Source organism: Rhinolophus ferrumequinum, chromosome 8 (genome assembly GCF_004115265.2).
Source record: "Rhinolophus ferrumequinum isolate MPI-CBG mRhiFer1 chromosome 8, mRhiFer1_v1.p, whole genome shotgun sequence".
In the NCBI taxonomy this organism is placed as follows: domain Eukaryota; kingdom Metazoa; phylum Chordata; class Mammalia; order Chiroptera; family Rhinolophidae; genus Rhinolophus; species Rhinolophus ferrumequinum.
In genome coordinates this window covers 2,767,206-2,780,456 of record NC_046291.1, presented here as the reverse complement: position 1 = coordinate 2,780,456, position 13,251 = coordinate 2,767,206, and positions in this window count along the sequence as shown.

The window sequence follows — 13,251 nt, the reverse complement described above, 5'->3', positions numbered from 1 at the left end:
GTTCCCCGGGGTCGCCTGAGCCAGCGGGGGTCAGCCGCAGTAACCCCCTCTGGCCAGTAGAGAGCATCAGAGGGCAGCGGGACCAAGCTAGTTGCACCCAGAGTTGGGTCCCAGCTGGTCTGGGGGCCAGTCATTAAAACACTGGGGCTGCCAGCGCCCAGGCTCAGCAGGAAGCTCTCCCTGGGACCGGGTGACACAGCTGGACTGACAGAGACCTGCAGGGTCATCAAGCTCCTGCATCATTGGGCCTCTGCCAAGCTCAGCTCTCAGACAGAACCCCAGCTCTACCCACGTGTCCAGTGACCTTTGGAAAGTCCCTGAACTGCACCTGTCTCCTCACCCATCGATGCGGATGCTAACAGCAGCGCCCACCCCACGGGAGTGCCCTGGGGCTTGAATGAGATCACGTGAGTGACACTTAGCACAGGGCCACACACAGTCGGGGCCACTGTTAGCAGCATGTGGTTGTCACTTGGCATGCAGTGGGGAGCAGGTGACTTGTCAGCTGGCCCGGGGTACAGACTGGGCTTCACCCTGGGGCCAAGACCACACCCACACTCCCAGCCCTGGGGACCACTCTTGGTGCTGCACCGAGTCCCCCCGGGAGTCCAAGGTCACGCTCCCCCACTCCTCAAGTGGTGGCCTTCCTCTCAGAATTACCAGTGCAGGCCCAGGACACCACTTACTCGTTCACTCCACAAGTATGTGCTGAGCGCCAACTATTGCGGACACCATTCTGGGCGCTGGGCCTACAGCTGGGAGGGAAATCAGGCCTGGGTTTCAGAGGCAGGGGGATGGGAAGGCTGTGTCCTCTCTGGGGGTGTCCAGTGTGGTCAGGGGACCTGGGAGTGGTCGGCAGCCTGACACACCACCAACTGCAGACTCAGGGACCCCAAGGAACCTGGGGCAGAAAGGGGTAGGGAAGCCAGGGAGTGCGGGGTCAGGGGCAAGACCTCTGTTTGCCGCTCCCGAGGCCCTCCCACCTCCACCCTGCTCTGTGTCCCCGGTGGCCACACTTGGATGAACTGAGCCCTGTTGTCTGCCTGCCCAGTGGGCTCCGCCGTGAGGGGCACCCGGCTGGGACCTGGAGAGCAGGGGGAGAGGCCAGGGTCCATCCCCATCCCTCCCTGCCTGGGTGGCCCCGGCTGTGCCATACCCACAGCACTGGGGTGCGGCCTCTGTCTCACAGAGCTCCACCACGTTCCTCTTCATTCCAGAAACCACTGTCCCTAAAGCCAAGGGTGGCAATGGCTTCTGCAGTCTCCCATGCTAGAAGCAAGTCACCCTGCCTGGCTGGTTCTCTTAAATCTGCCCACACCTCTGTCAGGGGTCCCTGAGTGACTAGCCTGGCTATTTCTTGCCCAGCCCCTAGCTGGCCGGGAGGAAGGACTCTGGGACGCCCATGGGTGCAGAGCCTGGCGCCCCGTGAGACCAGGACAAGAGTGTGGGCTTTGTTCTTGGCTGGGAGCCTTTAGGCTACCAAGTCTCAGAGCCCCAGTGCCCTCACTTATTGTGGGGCCAACAGCGTCCCACTGGGTGGGGCAGGGGCGCAGGACAGGCCAGATGGAGCAAATCCCAGGGGCAGAGGTCTCAGAGCAGCCCAGGCCTCAGGGGACCCCCCAGCCCCACCCAGCACTAGGAGCTGGGAGTGAAGGAACAGGAGGAGGAGAGCTTCCCGACTTCTCTACAGAGCCCTCAATTGCCTGGAGCCCAGGACACATGTTCCCACAGCGTCAGCCCAGCCCCAGTCCCAGCCAGAAACCACACAACCCATGATATGACTCAACTGCCAACAGCCAGCCAGTTTCCCATTGTTCCCTGGGAAATGGCAGTCCCAGGTCCCATCCATCTCCCTCCAAGAGCTAGAAACAATGCCCAGCCCCTTCCCCTACCCAGCACCCCCAGCCCGGGCCCACCCAGCAGCAGCCCCCTGCCCTGCATCTGTGGCCTAAGTGAATTCCCCTTCCAGTCTGGCCCAAGGCGGGGGCTGGGCCTCCCAGGGTGTTTCAGGCCAGTGAGGGAGGAGTTGACAGCCAGCCCCCCTCTTCCCAGCAGTAGCCGCTAGTGGGGTTGAGGAGAGAGGGGGCAGCTGTGGCCCAGTGGGAGAGCCCCAGGCAGCTGTAGGAGGTCCCTGGAGGCCGCATCGTCCTGGTTCTGGGCTGACACAGGCTACGGGCCAGGACCTTGCGCCAGTGTTAGGGGCTGGAGGGAAATCCCGGCCCTCCTGTGCCCCCACCCTGTGAATTCAAAGGCTCCCTTAGCTGACTCCAGCACAGAAAGTGCAGTGATGCAATGTCCTGGTATGGCTCCCTGTGGGTGCAGCGCCACAGCCCTCTGGGACGTGATTTCCCAAGGGACCCAGCACACGGGGACTTGGGCCACCAACAAACCAGGCAGAGGCACCATGACATGAGCCTTTTTTAAATTGAGTGTTAAAAACAAACCAAATAAGTAAATTAATACAAGCATTCAAGTAACTACTGTGGACAAAATCTTCGGGGGGTGGGGGGGCCCAGTGCTGGATTTCTGTACCTCACTTCTGGCTCTGGCTCTTTTATTTTGAATCACCGGGTCGGGAGGGAGTAAGAGCAGGTCACCTGATACATGCTGAGTTCTGGGTTGAAAGGCCTTATTCTCCTGACTCAGGTAGCAGCGTGCTTTTTGATGAGAGTCTCCTAGTGAAAGGGCGTGGGCCTGGGGGCTCCGCGTTCCTGGGAGGAGTAAGCACAACGCAGGCGGGTGTCAGAGGCCCCCGAGGGTCCCAGGGAAGAAGGACTGGAGGGCTGAGAGCATGAATTCCGAGTCTTCCAGCAGCTGCCGGCTAGTCCTGGGATGGGGGCCTCGACCGGCCCCACCCTAGGGGACAGACGCGGGGGCGGGGCGCCTGCCTGCTTGTGGGGGACTCTCCCGCCAACAGAAACCGCATCCCTGCCTTGAATTATGCGTTTGAGTTAAGCTCTCTGGCCGCAAACGGAAAGCCTTTGAGGCGGGAGCCAGGCCCAGACGGAGGCGGTGGGTAGACTTAGTGGGCGGGGGGTCCCGTCTGTGAGGAGGTGCGATGCGACCTCATCCCTGTCGCACGCAGACCTCATGCGCGCTGCAGGGCACTTGCCCAAAGCCTCGCCATGCCCTTGGAGCTCAGACCTCAGAGCGCAAAGGTGTTCCGTGTTAAATGTGGGGAAACTGAGGCCGCGCAGGGCAGGAGCCTGGACTCCAGCGTCAGCCAGCTTTAAGAGGTGGGACGCCCCTTTAGGACCGGAGGTCTGGCACCGCGCGCCCTGGGGTCCGCCCGCCGTCGGCCTCTGTCGCCCCCTGTCGGTGCGAAAGAGTCACGGCAGGAAATGGCCCAGGAGCAGACTTAGGGGGCTGTACCTTCTGTCCTGTCCATAAGGCTTACCCTGCAGGGCGCACTCTGCCCATTCTCCGGCCGACATCCAGGGCAGCATGTCTGGTGACTGTGGGCCAGTCCTGGTGATGTCCGGACTCAGCGCTGGACGATGCCTCTGACCTTCATCCCTTGCTGTATCCCCAGCACCTGGCAAAGGAGGGTATACATGCTCAGGATGGAGAAAGGAGGGAAGAGAGGAGAGGAAGTGGTAGTTTCAGTGTGATGAGTACAGTCTTAAGGGGTTTCCTGCAGACACACAAGAATCCTCCAATGGAACTGTAACAACGACAATGAAAATATTAACCACTAACGTTTGTTTCTTGAGCCAGACACTGGGTAGGTGAGGCACACGCGTGTCTGCTCCAGCTCGTATTTACTGTGCATCTTAGACAAGCACCCACGCCTCCATGTAGACCTCTCTGAAACGGGGACAGTACTTGTACCCACCTTGTTGGGTAGCTGTGAGGATTAAACGTGAATAAATGTATAAATCTTTTAAAACAGTATCTGAGTAAGTTGTCGCTACTATTCTCCTCCCCATTCTTCGTTAAATCAGAAATGCATTCCTCTGCAAGCTCAGAGAACCCACTGACAGTGGCCTCAATAAGTGGGTGTTCGTTTTTCTCCCATCAGGAGTTCAGAGGTTGACTGTCAGCCTGGAGCACAGCTCAGCAATGCCTCGGGCACCAGGCTCGTCTTTCCACCCAGGCATGCTTAGCACGTTGGCCTTTAACCCCTTGCCTGTCTCCTCCTGGTTGCTAATACCTGCTGCCGCTCCAGACCTCATGTCCAAGTTCCAGGCAGGAAGCATGAGGACAAGACACGTGGGGCTTTCCCCTGGTGAGGCTTTCCTGTTGTGTTCCGGAAGGGATGCTCTCTCCAGGATCTTCTAACCCCCCCGCCCCCCATCTCCATTATCCAGAAGTGTGTCCTGTGGTCTGCCATAGCTGCAAGGGAAGCTGGACAGTGGCATGTTCTCGGCTAGGTATATTTCTTCTCTCCTTGAAAGCAGGGTTTGGGGAGTACAGAAGAGACGCGGTAGTTGGCTAGGCAATCAACAGTGCCAGCTAGTGTGCTGTTATATGATTCACCTTACCTGCTAGGTGAAACATATTATTTCTACCTTGCAGACCGAGAAATCAAGATGCAGTAAGGTTGAAAATCTCCAAGATCACACAGCTAGTGGGTGACATCCTGGTTTTCCGGTTCTGAGTAGTAATGTTTTATAAATCAGTGATTTCTAATTGACTGTTGAAGCATTGTTATGACATTGATTTGAAGCACTGATATTGATTTATGAAGCCTATTTGTGAAAGCTACTTTAAAATCCTTGTCAGATAATTCCAACATCTGATTCATCTATGTATTAGCATCTATTGACTGTCTTTTCTCATTCCAGTGGGTTTCCTGGTTCTTGGTATGACCAGGTATTTTGTATTATATCCTGGGCTTTTGGGTTATTATGGTAGGAGGCTTGATCCTAATGAAATCTTCTGTTTTAGCAGATAGTCACACTCTTTCGGTTGAAGCATAGGTTCTGGCCTACTTTTGTGGGCTTCAATTCCAATGACAGTTTGGTTTCTGAGCCCATGCCATGTCATTCAAGTCTGCTTCATTCTTCCAGTGCTGCTGGGGCTCCCACTTAGGTCTCTGCTGGTGTTGTCTGCAGGGGCAAAGACACTTCTCTGGGCCACCTGCCATCACTGGGTGAACTTATGGGGGAAGAGGCACAAGCCACTGGGCCTGGCTCTGCTTACACCACTGGGTGGAGGGCGGGGAGACACATGGTTTTGCTGCTCCTGCTGCTGCTGCTCTGGCCAAACGGGACCACTCTGAGGCCAGGTGTGTCAAGGAAGAGGCTGGGGTGGCCTGGGAGGGCCTGCTGTCACTGCTGCTCACAAATCAGGCTGCGGATTGTTGAGCAGGCTGGGCTCTTCTCTACGTCTCCTTTGAGCTTTCCCTTTCCCAGGACTCTGTTTAGAGGAACTAGGCTTTTCTAGGTTTCTTTTTCATAATCTGCACCTGTTGAAGGGTCTGGTTGCAGTCTCTCTGGCATCCGGTCCAGGGCTATGTGGGAAATAAGAAGAAAACCAGGCAACATCAGTGCTCCAGTCCTGAGGGCTCTGGCCCGTCCACCTTCTTCCACCCAACTTAGGCTCTTTTTATCATTGTCTGCTGAATAATTTTCAGGGTATTTACTCGTTTTTAGAATAAAGGAGCAGGGAAAAGTGAGTCTAGCATCTTATTCCACAATCAAAATCCTAAGTTTTTTGAATCGCACATTCCAACCTACCTCTCGCCGACTCCTGCTAAACACCCCAAAACACACATGGATTCCACGGGGCTGGTCGGACTTCTCAGGGGATAGTGTCATGCAAAGGGCTCAGCATCAGTCAGATAGATATTCAGCAATGGAAGCACTTAGATCAGCCTTGGTGAGAAGGAGGCTGTGGATTTGGACCCACGGTGCAAACATCCAGGTGACCAAGGACAGAGACTGACCTCCACAGGATGTCACCCAGTGTACCACTTCCTTCAGTGTCCCTGCTGCAGTAGATGGCCTCTGGTGAGTGCTGACATGAGGTGACAAGATTCACACATGGGGCCCACTCCCAAGGCCCCCACACATGCCTTTGTGTCCCCAGTCTTCCCATCTTATTCCCTCCAGTGCCTGACTAACCAGAGAAGCTTGATTAGTGCCAGAACCTGCTGCAGAATTCTCCCACACTCTGAGCCCCACTCAAGCCTGTCAGGCCTCCAAATCACTTGCTAAAATGGATTGGAACACAATTTCCAAATGATGTACTGGCTGCCTCTAAAAGCCAGTGTCCTCGAGGGTTATGCCTCTGTCACTGTGACGGGGACATTAAAGGGCGTATTTCAGCATATGCTAGATTGCTAGACCCCTATAAACTTTGCAAAGTTGTGTACCCCTGAATCTCTGTAGGACGGCTTCCTAGCTCCTGAGGCACTTATGTCTTACCTGGGCAGCCAGGGTTCTGGCCACTTCTGGTCCACCAGGTCTAATTAGGAAAATACCACCAGGATGTTGAACAACATGCTCAAGACCCCTGAGGATTATACTGTGACAGAAATCAGAGAGTGAGGACAGCCCTGGGGCAACAGTGAGAAGGAGTGCTGCTGTCCTAGCCGTGTAAAAGCTAACTGCTTCGGGTCCTCTGTGCTGCGGATAGTGTGTTGGCTCCCTGGTTGAGTGTCAGCTCAGAATCTGTATCTAGTCACCCTCCAAAGTTTGGGCATTCCCTTTCCCCATACACAGTTCCTCTGGTAAACAGCCACAGGCCCCTTTGGGGGAAGGAATGTGGAATCTTTATGGTATGTATTATAGTGACATTGCAAGGCCCATCCTCGGGGCCCTGGCTTCTCCTTTAGTCCAGGGACTGGGTCTGAGAACGGGTTTAGATCTGGGACCTGGAGGTGAGATGGTGCTTCTTCATTGCAGCATTTGATCTCAGCCTTCTGTTCACGCGTTCTTAAATTCCCCTGCATAAGCCAATCAAGCAATTCCCTATTTGGAGGTCAGTCTTCTGAGATCCAAGGAATACCATAGTCTGTTAGGCAGCTCCATAGACCCCTATGGGCCAAGGGGGCCTGGGCGCTTCTCTGGATTTTCTGCCATGCTGGCATTTTTGTCCCTCTTGCCTCTGAGAGTTGAGCACCTCCATCTGAACTCCGCTATTTTAGGATCCCAGCATCCCCTTTGATACCAAGGAGTGTGGCTCCGCCTTAATCTCCAACTGTCAACACTAACTACAGAGCACAGCCAGTATGGAGCTGCCCCAAGATACAGGCACTCCCCTCCCCTGTCAGTGGGCTCCTCACTGCCGCAGGGAGGGCAGTGCCCCTGGGCCTCCCGGGGAACAGGGTCATGCTTGAGGCTTCAGTTTTCATTTGACATAAAGTTTCCACCCTGATTTCAAGGCATGTCTTATGCTCCAGGAAACAAGCATGCCCATTTGGATTTCTGGGGTCAGAAAACTATGGGCGATGGGCCTGGAATTTTCAACTGGATTTGGGGTTCAGGGTGTGATAAATGGGATGGTTAACATGAGGACCGAGGTGAGTATGAGGATCTGAGGGAAGGATAAGGGCGAGGTGAGGATTAGCAGTCCGACGACGGGGCTATGGGCACATTTCTTGGCCAGGAATGGGCCTTGGGATCCAGCCATGGGGTGGGAGCGGCCTAGGAGAGGTACTGCTGGCACCTCCCAGCTCTGGTCGGCCTCCAGTTGGCACTGACCTTCGAGTCCTTACTGGCGTCAGGCTGACCTGAGAGGGTGAGGGCGGCAGCAGCTCAAGTGAAAGATCTTGTGACAGATTTCCCTGCAGGGAAGATCATTAGCAACCCTGCAAACATTCCAGGGTGTTTGGACAAGAGTTTAATGTGAACTGTAAACTGCAGCTTACACTGTCGAAACTGAAATTAGGTCATTCCATGAATGATGGGAGCAAAGAAGAGGTGGAAAGAATTGTCACTGTGAAGCATATTTACCTGTGGTGACCACCACCTACCCACTACGAGCCCAGCAGGTCACCACCAGTGGGGGTCGGCTTTGAGTTTCAAGTTCTGCTCCATACAGTTCTTCTGCCTCTGGCTGCACTGGCACCCAGTAAGCTGGTCACTCCCACTGTGGCAGGAGCCTGCCTCTGGATGTGGTGCAAGTCTAGGCTTTGAGACACTCAGACCTGGACTTGAATCTGATCTCACCTCTCTAACTGTGTAACCTTGGACAAGTGTCTCAGCTTCCTGACTGCACAATCCACTTGATAATGTAGAGGTCAGGCAACCAGCACTACAGACACCGTATAGGTCAGCACCCGTCACAGTCGACATTGGATAAGTCAGCACCCAACACAATTGATATAATAAGATCAGGCACAGATCATAATAGTACTGGAAAGGTCAGACACCCAACACAAGGGGTACCGTGTAAGTCAGCATCCATCACAATTAGTCAGGCACCCCGGCAAAGCTTGCTCTGCGCTGTGATCAGTTTCCTTCATGCTCCTTGCTTTCAAAAGCACACAATTGAGACTCCCAGACGTGGGTCTTCTGAAAGTATGGCATAAAACTTTATTGCTGAAGTCTTTCCCTGCAGTTTGACCCATTTCTGCTCGATTTCTGAATCAGTGATAGTGAAAGCTCCCGGTTAAGGTAATTCAGGGAAAGACACGTGTTCACTGGACCTCGATGAGCTGCACTTTCTGGTACCCGACAGCCTCAGTGGTCAGACGGGTTAGCGGCAAGGCCTTCCTTCTTCAGAAGGCTTTTCCCTCTTCTTGGCTGGCCTTTCTGCCAATTAGAGTTCCTTTCCAGCACTTATCAAAATCTAGTCCCTTATGTGTTCCAAGGAGGAGACAGCGCATGGCCAAGACCAGTTCGAGAACCACCCCTACATTTCTGAGAACTTGAACATCTGGGTTAGCAGTAGGCAAATGCACTGTGTTGAGCTTTAACTAGAAGGGGACTGTTTCTCGCCTTCTAACACAGCCTTCCTGGGGAGAGAAAGCAAAGGATCATCTCAGACCAACTCTTGAGCTGGGGGGCATGTCTCAAAACACAGTAAGGGCCAATGAATGGGGACAGCACGGAAATGATGGCCCCAGGGAAGCAGGGCTCTCTGTGCGGGTGGAGCAGACCACCCTGTCCCAGCCTGAGTGCCCCCTTCCCACCAGGCTTCTGCCCAAGGGACCCTTCTTCGCCAGGAAGGCAACACAAGTTCAGTCCACCTGGGTGTCACCACTGGGCCAGGTGAGGGGAGGAGGGCGTCATTCAGAAAAAGACTGGAGCGCAGAGAGCAAGGGCGAGGCAGGATGAGGTTGGGAGAAAACTGACAGGTGCGTTTCAGCAGTTCTGACCCCCATGAGAAGTGCAGCTCAGTCAGGGGTCAGTGTGTCTCCTCCGACATGTATGAGGACAGTCGTATGGCCCTATGCACTGGAGGGAAGCAGGGTCAGGTGAGCCCTCCTCAGAGGTCTCTCTTGCAAACCCTATGACTCCCCACCCACCTGAACCACTTTTGGAGAATGCTTTCAAAAACGAGATTTTTCTCGATTTTCCAGATTCATCAATTTAAAAAAATTCATTCCATCTGATGAAAACATATTTTCTTGTACTTTACAGATAGTCTACTGGACATGGCTGGGATTTAGGGCAGTATTTTTTGTGTGTTCAATTTCCTGGATGTTCATCTCAAAAATCCGGGTGCCCCGGTTAGCCCAATACCAACCTGGCCCAGGGGATTTAGACAGGGGACAGTGAGGGATGGGTTCTAACTAAGTGCCTGCTGGTGAGCTAGAGGACCCAGGAGGGGGCTGTGCTTAGGGGACAGCCGGCCTCTCAGCACAATTCTGCACTCTGCCACTAACACCAGCCCTTCCAGACGCTCCAGGATGCTCCCTGGTGGGCCAGGGAGCTCCTCTCCCCTCAGGCCCCCTATCTGTGAGCAGAGATGACGTAAGCCCAAGCCCAGCCCTATGCCTGAAGATGGAGGGCCCAGACTGAAATTCAAGGGCTTGACCCTGAGGTCCATTTTCCATGGTGAGCTCCAGCCGTCAAGGCCACAGTGATCCTTCCCCTAAATCCCAGCAAAGGCAGGGTCTCCAGACAACCACCATTAAGACTGAGAGGTAGGGACGGCCCTCTACTGTCCTCTGGTGTGCACCCACCAACCAGACTTCTCCAGGTTCCTCGATGGCTGAGTGAAAGGCTCAGAGCTGCTGGTCTAAGTTGCCTCTACTTCACTGTGTGACCTTGGGTAAACATCATGCCCTCTCTGGGCATCAGTTTCCTCATCTGTAAGATATAGGATTGAACCACATAGTCTTGAGAAAGAAAAAGCAAGCCCCAAGCAAGGGAACAAGGAAGGGTAGTCTCAGGGGCAAGGACAAAAAGTTTGGGAGACAGAGAATGCCACCCAGGGGCAGGCTGGGAGCCCTGAGACACGGGATGGGGAGGGAACCAGAAGCCCAACTAGGAGGCCCAGGCTAGCCAAGAGTGTCATGGTGAAGAGAAACAACCAAGACCCAAGGTCCTGGCAGGAGTCACCAAGCTGCACTGCTCATCTGTACCCTCCTCTCTTCTCTGATCCCTCCCAGTTTCCCCTTAAATCGCTAAATTAGGAAATCAAGGCGTCCCAGTCAAGATGGTGCAGTAGGTAAACTCAGAGCTTACCTTCTCTCACGACCACATCAAAATTACAACTAAACTATAAAACAACCATCACTAAGAATCGGCTGAAATTTGCTGAACTGAAGCCCTACTAAGGACATGCAGAAGAAGCCATCTTGAGACTGGTAGGAGGGGCAGAGATGCGGAATGGACTGGTCCCACTCCCACGTGTCACCATTAAAAACTGGGAGGGATATCTCAGCTGTGTAGGTTTCCCCCAAGAGGAACAAGGGGTCCCAGCACCACGCCGGGCTCCCCAGTCCAGGGTTTCAGTGCCGGGAGAGAAGTCCCTATAACTTCTGGTTGTGAAAACCAGCGGAGATTTTGACTGAGTGAGACAGAGGACAGCTGGAGTCCCAGCCGCTCCTCTTAAAGGGCCCATGCACAGACTTACCCACCAATGGAATCACTGGCTCTGAGCTCCAGCGCTGGGGCAGCAGCTGGAGAGGCGGCAGGGACATATGGTGGGGAACTGAGTTGTCTGGCTTCAGGACAGGGGCTGGAGGAGCAGCTTTCTCCTGGAAGGAGGAGCTGGCTGAGGCCATTGTTTCTTTGTTGAGCCCTCCCCCTTCCCAGCTTGCAGACACAGGTGTCTGCCATATCTGAGTCTTTATCAAGCTGACTAACGCTGTTCATTTGCCATGCCCTGGTGATTTGAGAGCCCGCCCCACCCAACTTTCAGGCACACCCAAGCCAATTTTAGTGGCTTTTTTGTACAAACTGCCTGCCTTGGCTGATACTGCAGACTTTCTTAGGGTCTGTCAAAGGTTTATGGCACCCAGACAAGCAGCATCTGGCTTGAGCGTGTCCGTTATATCTGGCTGAGCAGCCCTAAGCCGGCACTAGCAGCAGCCAGCCTTGGTTGGCAGCTTGGCTTCTCGAGGCACTTCCAAGCATGGCATGGGCAGCAACCATCTGTGGATTGCTTTATGGCTCCTACTGGGTGGTCCCAGGTGGCGCACAGGTTGCAGCTGAACTTGACTTGCAGCAGGTAGTCTCCCAGGTGACCCTGGGGATGGCTGGTATGCCCAGTGGCCAGCTTTGAAATGAGGTGGAGTATCATCCAGCCACCTCCAAGGACGACACAACCAAGGGGCAGATTGGGTAGGCACCAGAGCCCTGCTGAGGCAGGATAGGGTCAGCCCCTACACCACAACTCCTCTACTGTAGTCATGGCCAGTCCTCACAACCAGTGAGCCTGAGGGTCAATCCCTCCCATGCAAATAGCAACCAAGGCTCCACTACACAAGAGGGTACACACAACCCACACAAGGGACACACCTGGAGTGCATAGCTCAGGAGACCAGGAAGACGGCACCACTGAGCCCCACAGCACACCTACTACATGAGGCCACTCTATTAAGACCAGGAGACATAGCAGTCTTACCTAATACATAGAAACAAACACAGGGAGGAAGCCAAAATGGGGAGACAAAGAAACATGTCCCAAACAAGAGAACAGAACAAAGCTCCAGGAAAGGAACTAAAGAAAATGGAGACAAGCAGTCTACCAGACACAGAGTTCCAAACACTGCTTATAAGGATGCTCAGTGATCTCAGGGAGATCTTCAGCAACAAGATAGAAAACGCAAAAATGGAGATAGAAAACATAAAAAAGAACCAGTCAGAAATAAAGACTACAGTAACGGAAACAAAGAATACATTACAGGGAATCAACAGTACATTAGATGAAGTAGAGGATCAAATCAGCCATTTAGAGGATAAGGTAGCAGACAACACCCAATTAGAACAGCAAAAAGCAAAAAGATCCAAAAATATGAGGAGAGTTTAAGGGGCCCCTGGGACAATATCAAGTGTACCAACATTCGCATTCTAGGGGTACCAGAAAGAGAAGAGAGACAGCATGGAACTGAAAACCTATTTGAAAAAATAATGGTGGAAAACTTCCCTAACTTGGTGAAGGAATAGACATACAAGCCCAGGAAACACAAAGAGTCCCAAACAAGATGGACCCAAATAGGTCCGCACCAAGACACATAATTAAAATTCCAAAGGTTAAAGACAAAGAGAGAATCTTAAGAGCAACAAGAGAAAAGCCATTAGTTACCTACAAGGGAGCTCCCCTAAGACTGGCAGCTGATTTATCAGCAGACACTTTGCAGGCCAGAAGGGATTCTCAGGAAATACTCAAAGTGATGAAAAGAAGGACCTACAACCAAGATTACTCTACCCAGCAGGGCTATCATTTAGAATTGAAGGACAGATGGAGAGCTTCCCAAATAAAGTTCATCGCCACCAAACCAGTATTACAAGAAATCTTGGAGGGACTTCTTTAAGACCAAATATATATATATATATGGCAATAACTGCATATCTGTCAACAATTACTTTCGATGTAAATGCATTGAATGCTCCAATAAAAAGAAAGCAGGGCTTAATGGATACTAAAGCAAGACCCTTACATGTGCTGCCTACAAGAGACTCACTTCAGATTGAAAGACACACAGAGACTGAAAGTAAAAGGATAGAGAAAGGTATTTCATGAAAATAGAAACAAACAAACAAACAAAAAGCTGGGATAGCAATACTCATATCAAATAAAATAGACTTTAAAACAAAGACTATAACAAGAGACAAAGAAGGACCTAGTAATCCCACTTCTGGGTATTTATCTGAAGAAAACCAAAACGCTACTTTGAGAAGATGTGCT